The 10780-nt window shown below is 35.8% G+C and overlaps 1 pseudogene; it reads right to left on the reverse strand.

Moving 5' to 3' along the window:
- Positions 1–8581: 8581 nt before the first annotated feature.
- Positions 8582–9849, reverse strand: LOC119528687 (annotated as a pseudogene).
- Between the last annotated feature and the right edge of the window lie 931 nt (positions 9850–10780).

A 10780-nucleotide genomic window follows, 5' to 3' on the forward strand; every position in this document is an offset into this window, starting at 1 on the left:
TTGGGATAGAGAGATATGCAGGCTTCATGGAGCATTTGGGGTGAGATTCTTCTTTCTTTGCCCCCTCCCCTCCTCTCCCTTTGCCCTCCTTTCCTCCTTCTCTCCCTCCCTCCCTCGTTTCTTTTTCCTTCTCTCCCTCCTTCCCTCCCTCCTTCATTTCTTTTTCCTTCTCTCACTCTCTCTTCTCTCAAGTTTGTATATATTTTCTACATTTTTACAATCATAACAGTGCCAGAATGAGTCTTACATGTATTGGAATGGGCACAACGTCGAAGTTGACATTTATTGAGTTCCTACTATGTACCAGACATTTTTCTAGACACTAAGGAAACAAAGATGAGTAAGATAAACAAGACATCTTTTAGACAGTCATCCTAGCAAATCTCAGCAGCATTGATATTTTAATCACTTGCCCCATTAAAATCTGTTTTCTTGACTTTTGGGACAACCCTCACCTGGATTTTTTCCTTTCCTTTCTGACCTATCCAACCCAGGGGCCTTGGAGCTGCTTTTTTTCTAGCTGACCCTTAACTCAGGATGTATTTCAGGATTATTTCTTCTGTTTTTTTTTTTTTTTTCCACAAAATAATTTTAATACTTTGTGTCTGGTCTAGCAGCGTTTTGCACTGTGACATTCCTATTAGATGTAAGCATTTTATCCAAGTACAAATATTTGTTAAAAGAGTAAATTAAGCAATTGCCTATGCAAAGATAAATAGACACTGTAGGTTATTTTGCTTCTTGAATCATTTTTGCTGCATAGTAAATTGCAGTTACATGTCAGTATAATGTTACTGATTGTTCTGGTTATGCAAAATACCACAAATGGATTGGCTTTTATAAAGAGGGTTTATTTGGTTACAAAGTAACAGTGTGTAAAGGCCATGAAAATGTCCAAATGAAGGCATCAGCACAAGTTTACCTTCATTGAAGGAAGGCCAGTGGCATCCAGAAAACCTCTGTCAGCTGGAAAGGCACGTGGCTGGCATCTGCTGATCCCAGGTTGTGTTCCACTCTCAGCTTCTTTGCATTCTTCAAAGTGTCTCTCTTGACTGCAGCACCGCCTTCTGTCTGTGAACTCTTTTATAGGACTCCAGTGATTAAATTAAGACCCACCCTGAATGGGTGGGGTAACACCTCCACGGAAATTATCCAATCAAAGGACTCGCTCACAGTTGATTGAGTCACATCTCCATGGAAACACTCAAAGGATTCCAACCTAATCAACACTAATACTCCTGCCCCCACAAGACTGCATCAAAGAACATGGTGTTTTGGGGGATATAATACATCCAAACCAGCACACTGATCTATAGAAAACACTTTGAACTGTGACGTATGACAGCTCCCTTCAAGAGGAAACAATATGTAAACCTAAATATTTTGAGTGATTTTTCCTTTCCTTTTCTTTTTTTTTTTTAGCTGCCATGGATGAGTAAGACAAAAACAAAACAAAACAAAACAAAAAAAAAAACACAGCATTCAGAGACCTTAGAAACTTATTTTTTCTAATCAATTAAAAAAATAAAATCACATAGTAATTATCATATACTTCCTATCATTTCCTAATCGAAGTGCTGATGAATGCACAAATATAAAGTAAATATTGAAGTGAAACCAAGTTTGTTATGAAATTATGGATTAAACCAGTTATTAAAGAAAAAATCCACCAGGTAACTGTTCATTTACTTTATATCAAGTTGAGATGCTGATATACATCCCAGCTTTATAATTCAAGACTTCAGTTAAATACTTCTAATTCACTTGAATTACCATGGTAATAAGACAATTATAAACCTTGTATTTTATTAAAAGGGACATGCTAAACATTTTTTGACATTACTTCTAAACTCAGATTAAGCACAAACATACCCCCTCGACACACACACACACAACTAATATTCAGCTCAAAAATTTAAATGGTTGAGTTGGTATAGCAAAAGCTATCACTGTTTAACATTTCCACCAGAGTAGATACCAATAAGCAAAGGTAACTGCTGTTTAAACATCTAATAGATAAGAAATTAACATGAACCAATTGACTGAAATTAAGAGGTACATATACTGCCTCTCCAATTGAATATTTTCAATAAATTATTTCCTACTTTCAAAAATAGACATTAAGAACAGTTTTCCTATGGTTTCACACAATTTCACTTTTAAGTTCTGTGCCCAGATTACATATTTAACTTTAAGATTGGGTGCTATGTTATACATACATTATTAGAATACTCTAGGAAATAAATCATGATTGGTTAAATTTATCTTAGTTAACTATCACAAAACATCAGTGGAAGTAAAGGAATCACAGAAGTGGACCATGGGAAGTTAAGAATAGGATGAGCTACCAGAATAACTAGTTGAGTATGAGGTGAAGGAGGATCCAAGAAAAAACAAACTTGCAATGTTCCTATGAAGGAGAATAAACGCCATGTTTTGTTCACATTAATATTGTACCCAAGATGATGGCAGTACTTTTTCTAGTGTCTGTGAGAGACTGTTTTTAATATACAGTGCTGGGCAGGCACTTCAGTGACAACATAAAAATCACAGTGGTTAGAAAAAGTGGAAAATTACCAGTAATAAAATAATATAAAAAAAATAATATCAATAACCAAACCTGTATTTTTGGCCAGATTACTAGAGAGTATATGTGTATTTAAGAAGCTAATAAAAAAAATCTTACTACCTCCTTTTTAAAACAAATTTACAATTACGAAGATTCTTTGCAGAATGAAGCATCAGAGATTATTAAATTGCAAGAGAGATCTTTGCTGACCCATCCGATAAGTCATCTGTATACTGGAAAGCATGTTATCTGGCACTTTGCTAACTGGAATTTCTGAATATCCAATGTAAATCTTGACTCCACTAGACCACCAAACCAAATGACCTAATCACACAACAAAATACTTGACCATAATGGGATTAATGGTAAAATGGGGTAAGGCAAAAGAAATCAGAAGAATATTACTTGGATCAACAGGAATTAACTCATAATTAACAAAGCATTTTAATCCATCTCCATTCTTTCACTAGGCTGGATAAAATAGCTTTTGCGATATTATTACATCATAGGTAAGTAAAGCAAGTAACTCGGTGTAATAGGTTACCTTGCATGGTACCTCTTGGTACCAAGGGAATATATAGAAATCATTTCCATCAATACAGCACCTCAAGAGAGGACTGAAAAGAGTGAAATACAAAGAGTTTTGTTTGTGCCACCCTTAAGTCATCAATTACAAAAGGTTAAAAACACTCCTTTCCTCCTGCCATCACAACCTTAAAATTGTAAATGTTTTTCTTAAAACAAGTTTTATATATATAAATAAAAACACGGAGAACCAAAGATTCATAAAGTGACTTTGCTAATGCAAATTATGGGGGAAATTTGGATTAACTCAATTTGAAGAACTTATTAAAAAGCTAATTTAAAACCATGAGGTCTCCCACAAATCACTTTTCCCAATAAATGCATTTTCAGAGAAAAGCTTCTATCAGGGTTGGAGCACTCTCACAGAATCATTAAGATAACATAAAATGAACATGTTCCAAATAATTTACTAAGGTCTTTTCAAACTGTAATGTTTTTATTTAAACTAATTCATGGTTTAAAAAACAGAAATTATAGAAAACATTAATCTTACTTTTCACTGTTCTATATATTAATTTTGGAGGTCATGAAGATTTATCTTTTTATTTTTTTAAATGATGCAAGGCACTTTCTTTTTTGGGTTTCACTTAGGGGCAAAAAAAAACAATAATGCTACATTGGTATATTCTATTTAGAACCATTTCGGACAAAACAAAAACAAAAACAAAACAGGTTCCCAAAAGAATGTGTAATAAATAATGCAAAAAAGGGAAATCACTTGAAACTTCTAACACTATCCTTTTTGGGGGAGAATCTGTTACTATAAAGTAAAACATCTTTTGTTCATTAGACTTTTTTTTTTTTTAATGGAATAAACAAATTAGGAAGGTAACAGGAAAGGAAGCAATAATTGGATCATGTTAAAGTAAGGAAAATTGGCTAATGACAAGAGTTAAAGACTATTAATGAAGGACCAAGAAGAACTTAGAAAAATGAAAGGACAATTAAGGTATCAAATTATACTAAAAGAGAGAAACATGGCAGATTCCTGCATTTTGTTAATGTTTCTGTAAAAGGCTCCATCATAAAACTGAACCATAAAATTGTTTTTAAAATGTAATATATATAACACAAAATGAATTTTTAGCAAACTTTATTAAACTCTTTTGGTATAAATTACCCCCCCCCCCTGTTTTTTTTTCAACTTTCAAATGTTTTATTTTTAGTGTTTTTATACATTTTAATAAAACAAAGATATAAAATAATATATATTAGTTAAATCTGGATTTAATTTAGAATCAAGATATTTACTTATGTACAATACTGTGCTTCAAGGTATGGCTACCACAGGAACTTTCACATCTTCAAGTAATACTAGTTTCTCTGTGGATAGGGAGGCATATGGGTAGAATTCTCAAAACATGCCCCATTTTAGTCCAAGCTAATTTTGCTTCCCTCATTAAATACCAGTTTTCACTTCTTTTGTTACAAGTTCCTAACAACCCATAGATTCTCTGAATGAAAAATCATTAAAATGAAACATTTGTAAGATGACATTACTAACTGGTAACATCACTTGGCTATCTGTGTTCAAATCCTCAGACAACCCAGTAGATTAGATTGAAACAACAGACCTGAAGTGACAATAAAATTAACATATTATTCCTTCTCCCTCCCTATCAGGCTCAATGCTTTGTTATGCTGAGACTCGGAGTACACCGAGTAAGAAGGCTTTTGGTTAAATTTAGGGTAGAATATATTCCAAAAAAAACAGTTGAAACATAGCTTATAGATCTCACAGATATTTATATTGGACTCAATGCAAAGGAATAGGTCTCATTTTAGTTACGCGCAATTGGTGGCATTTGCTGGGAGCAATTTTAGCCATTAAAAGCCACTAAAAGACAGGAAAACAAAACCAAACCATAAAGCCTCTTTCCTTTCTTATTGGTCACCTGAAGCATTCTGACCTTTGATGTTCCTAACAATTCTCCTATACAGAGGTATAGGGAGAATTCAGACTAAACTTTACAAATCCAAGTAAAGTTGGCACTGAAATGCTTTGTTGGCTTTGAAAATGTCTAAGTGACACCATGACTGCTTAAGAAAGCAACTGGACTATTCTAGAAGAGGTTTTTTTGTGTCAAGTACCTGAAAACCTTAAAAAACCAAGTCACTATTACTATAATTACTTCTAGTAAGTGGTAAGTCTACAAAAAGACCATCAAAGAATTAAGTTGATTAAACCAGAGAGTTTAAAACAAGAATACATTAATGTCCTCTGGAATTTGGAACTAGGATCCTCAAAAAAGTTTGCTGTTAAATTAATGATGAAATTGCCTTTTGCTGAATACAGTCAAAGCAGGTTAGTGTTATGAATATGAATTTAGTAACAAACACTGTCCAAACAGATTCCCTAAACCAGACTTTTTCACATTAGCTATTAAAGGATTTGGCTCCTCTGTTCCTTGTTTATAAATTATAGGATTTTTGGAACTCTAAGTAATAACACTCAGGCAGATACAAAGTAGGAAAGATCACCACTTGCAATGTCATTCTTAAAACAGTTACGCCACCAGTAGGTCTCTCTCATCAATGGGTTTTTCTTGTGATCAACCCACGCTTATTTTAACTGACTGGTTCTAAAGCTAAGCTCATTGCTTTCTGATTTGAAAGGATACTAATAAATGGAGCCAGCATATAGAAGTTGTATTTTTGCCCTAGCAATTCTGGCCACAAAGAACTCTGGAGAGGATAGTCATGTTGAGAATTCTGCAGCATAGCTAAAGGTTGCCCCCAAATTATTTAGCGATAACGGTAAAACTTGCCTTCTTCAAGACCTACTCCCTACCAACTTCAGGTATGCTGGGAGTAACACTGCTTTTGCCTGGGCTTTAAAAAAAGAAAAAAGGCAATGCTGCCCTGTAGGAACACAGAAAATATATCCAAGACTTTCAACATAACCTCCCAGTTTACATACTCAAACCAAAAACCTTGGTTTCTTCTATACTAAAGTCTCATAAGCCTGCAATGGGAGAACCATATACAAGGTCAAAAATTATGTAGACCTAACTCATGTAAACTTCTCTACATAGCCACATTCGTGCCCAAAATGTAAACATAAATACGATTTTCACTATGGTTTAGATTTTTACAAGAAAAGAAATACAAAGAAAATCTGGAACTTTCTGGACAATATAAAAAGCAACTAAAATGTAGGTTTCACTTAAAAAAAAAAAAAAAAAAAGCTGAAAAGAATTTTGTCACAATATTTTCCAAGAAAGAGACTTGGAGATGATTAATTTTTGTAAACACTGCCTTGTAATAGTTAGAACAATAAATTATAAATCTAGCTTACCTTTTTCTCAAATCGCATATGAATAAATGCAAGGCTGAAAAGTTATTTTATAATCCTCATTGCAGTCTGTTGTCAGGCCACTTTCAATGTCAATAGCTCTGCAAAGTTAGTTGCTTTTTTCTTCTATTTTTTTCTAGAATAGAATCCATATGAAGGAAAGAAGACTGACATTAGGAAAATTTACCATTAGGTAGCTATTTCATTATCTCTTTGAATTAATGCTGCCACAAATGTTTTTCAAACCTTTTCTCAAAAGCCAACATCAGTCCCTTCCTAGATAAATTCGGTCCTGTACTGCCACTTGGGAAAAATGGCAGTAACACTTCTTTTGACTTCAAGGGTCACACCATTCTAACTGGCAGGAGAAGCATCCTTCACCCTTCATGATTATGCAATTTCCTTACATGAAATGTTGGCATTTTTTTTTATCACTAGGTTGTAATAGAATCAACAATTTAAGATATTAGATGATCCTGAAGTGTGAGATTTAAAACATAATAAAATTGGAATTGCCTTGTACCATTTCTCAAGTGAGAAATAAAAAATAATGTTCAGAACAGATCCAAATTAGGGCCATTCAACATTGGCTGAAATTTGTTTGCATAATACTCCTTTCTTGTCAAATTCATTCAGGCTCCCCTGTACCTCATATAGGGTAGGAGTATGAATTAAAGTGCAAAAATAAAATATTTCATCAGGTAAGGAAGGAATAGGCTTCTGCTGAGGAGCCTAATTTTAGACTTCAGTATGCCAGCACATTTTCTAACTTCTTGTTTTAAAATGGAAAGTAAAGACTACACAATTAATATTCCAAGTGGCAAAGCTCACCAGTGGGGTTCAAATCTACCAAAACCATCCTACTATCATAACTAGTATACAAAATCATTAAAAATAAAGTGATGAATGTTATCATAAGGGGAAATTACTTAAGGTACTAAATTTCTAGTGTTCTGAACAGCAACTAAATTATCCTGACTGCCAAACTAAGAGTAAACAGAATATATGTACACAATTATATTTAAAAATAGAAAACAACAAAACATTTTAGCATCCAGATATGTCTGAGACTGCCCACTTCTGATGAGCAAGAAGGAGAAATTTCAAGAACCAAAAAGTTTTGTCTGAAACCTGTGATAAATTTGTCTTCAGAAAGAGGAAAAAGTTTGCATGCACACCTCCCTATTTAAGGGCATAAGAACTTTATCTAGCATCTGGTAAAACACTCCTATTTTACTCATTAAATAACATCATTAAAAAAGCATAAAATTGGGCTGTCATTTGTCTAACTAACAACTATAGCACAAAGTGATTCCAGGTACCTACATTACTAAGATTAAGTCAATTTTATTTTTATGGATGCAACCATTTTTCTCTCATGAATACTTACTGATGGTCGTACTGAATCCTTAGACAAAATAAGAACTGCATCTTTTGTTGCATCTTTGGTTAAAAAAAAAAAAAAATGCCAGCACTACATTTGCATTGATGAGGAGGCAGGTAGTTTCCCCATCAGCACTCTGTCATCTCATCAACTGTCCCTTTCATTCTCTTTGTGCCTGCATCCTGGTTTATTCAGTATACTTTTCTTAAAGATGACTTAGAAGGCAAAAATTATTTGTCAATAAAATGGATCGCTTTCCAGAGTTGCATTTTCTAAACAGACAAAGAGATTAGTTCAAAGAACAAGTACTGCTCACTTGGTAGGGACTTTTCCTTTGAAGATAATAAGGGGCTTCAAAAAATATTATTTCTTGACTAGAGTCCTACTTGGAACCAGTAAAAATCCTTCAACCAGCAAACTGCTTAAGCTGATTTGCTTAAGTTCAATAAGCAAATACTCAACAAGTAAGGGTAACAGCCTGACTTCAATCACAAACATTAACTCTGTCTAAAGAGAAGGGCAGAACACATATTCTTAAGTTTTCTTTCAAACAGCTATGTAAGGACTCTTGATTGCTCTTTCTTGCTTTTTACAATCTTAGCCCTGCTCGGAACAGGGAACCTTACTTTGTCAACATATAAGCAAAAAGCAAGGCATCCAGGAACAACCTAGGTGGGGGGAGGCAACGTTATTCATTTTCAACAACTATTGTGTATTTAATCACAAACCCATGACAAAGATACTGTCTTCAACCAATCAGCCTTTTCATTATTGCTGGTTTTGAAATGGCCAACAATATTCATTAGGTACCATGCCATTAACATTGCATTCAAAGAAAGAAAACATGGGAAACCAAATCCTTGCTCTCCTGCTCTGCTGATAAGCTCTGGTATTGACCAGAGTATGGCAATACAAAAAGAGTTTCATTGTGATATAAAAAGCAATGAACACATCAATGGAATAATGTTCATGAGCAGCCAAAATGAAGAAGATTCCAAAGAGGTTGAGAACCCAGGATAAGGTATGCAAGAAATTCCAGCTTCTTGGTGTACATTCAGTGACAAAGAAATTCAGCATAGTTAGGACAACTGTGTGGCCACTGAACATGTAATCTCCACAAGTGTGAACGCCAGTCAGGGTCATACCAAAGCCACTCCAAATGGCAAAGGCCCGGTGTAATTTCTCCCATACACTGCCATATATCTTTCCAGTACACTGTAGATGCTGTCCTGGCACGGAGAGGGAGGTTACAAACATGGGAAAGCAGCGAAGCAAGAAAACAGTGGCCATCAGACTATAGAGCCTTCACAGAAGTATTGACCTGTGCTTGTGAAGAACAACAACCAGGAGCCAAATATAGCACAGAATCATGCCACTAACTTCTGTCATGGCAAAGGCCCATGGGATTCTAGGAACACTGTCTAAGAAAATATCTGGGAGTGGTGGATACGTCTGCATGTCAGGCACTCGCTCGTGGACTATAACCATGATGAAAGACGTAAACCCGAATACTATAAAAACATATATACAACTCAATATGGTCTTCCAGTACTCTGGGTCCAATCTTCAAACAGAATGTTTGTTTTTACCATTCATATACTGGTACTGATCAGAAGTCAAGTCAGTAATGGGTCCGTCACAGTCATGTGAAGGCTCCCCATTACAGAGCCAATCTGAGCTTTGAAGAGCACTTACGAAAGTAGTCATGGAACCCATGGGACTGTCACTGTTGTAGCCCATTTCTTCTAAAACATCAATATGTATTTTCTGCAGTTTGCGGACTGAGAGCATTAACCTTTTAATGTGCCCTAAGACTTTAATTTCCAGAGGAGGAGATCGGAGATCATATTCGGTCAATGTCAACAATGTGACTCCATCAAGTCGGTGCTTATTACATAAGATGTCCACATATTCAAAAAAGCCTTCATCCTTCAACCGAACAGCTACAAGCTTGGTTGTCCAGCGGCGAGTGCAGAGTTGATTAGGTCCTGCCATTTCCTCCTCCACTGCCTCCGCGGTCGGAGCCGTACACCCCGGACCTACCTTCGAGTTGGCGTCCGGGCCGCCGTCGGAGTCCGGGACCCTCCGACCTCGCCGGGGTGAAGCGCTTGGAGCGGCGGGGGTGGAGCCCGGGGCGGGGAGCCGGGGCGAAGGCGGGGGCGGTGGCGGCTGCACGCAGTTATCGCCGCGGCCCCTGTTACCGCCGCCCCGGCCGCAGCTCCAATCCGAACCGGAACTGTTTCCAAATTACCCAAATTTTATAAACAAATCCCCCTAACTTGCATTTTTTAAAATTAATAACTTTATATATACAAATAAATTTCAAGGATGAAAAGTGTATTATTGCAATTATACCTCTTTGCAAAATTCTTGGCTTATAACAAAACTGTAAAGTGAAAAAAATACCCCAAAAGTAGTAAAACCATCAGAGCCATCTATTGCAGAAGTCCAACATCTTCTTAAACTGTTGCTCAGCAACTGGCAGAGAAACATTTCTGGAAGCAACACATAATTGAAAAGAAACTACTTGTTTTTTTTTCTTCTTTTTTGGTTTCCCTTCCTTCCCTCCCTTCCTTCTTTCCTTCCTTCCTTCCTTCCTTCCTCCCTTCCTCCCTCCCTTCCTTCCTTCACCATTTTACATTATTATTGCCTCTAGCATTTTCTCCTTCCAAAATAAAAATTCACCTTTTCTATAATGTTGCTCTTGAGTCAGACATTCTATGCAGTCACCACTTGCATGTTTCCAAAATCATCATCTTCATCATATATTCTCTTCAAACTGTGGAACAAGAATGGACAGATAATGATCTTTCTATTTGTAGTGATGACATCTGTATTGTTAATTTTGCTAGGTAGACGGCTTCAGATTCCTGAAGTTGATGGACAAATCCAGTATTAGGATTAATAAAAAATCTTCTTTCTTGAACATAAGCAAATGCATCTCAGC

The sequence above is a fragment of the Choloepus didactylus genome, chromosome 3 (assembly GCF_015220235.1).
Source record: "Choloepus didactylus isolate mChoDid1 chromosome 3, mChoDid1.pri, whole genome shotgun sequence".
NCBI classification, from domain to species: domain Eukaryota; kingdom Metazoa; phylum Chordata; class Mammalia; order Pilosa; family Megalonychidae; genus Choloepus; species Choloepus didactylus.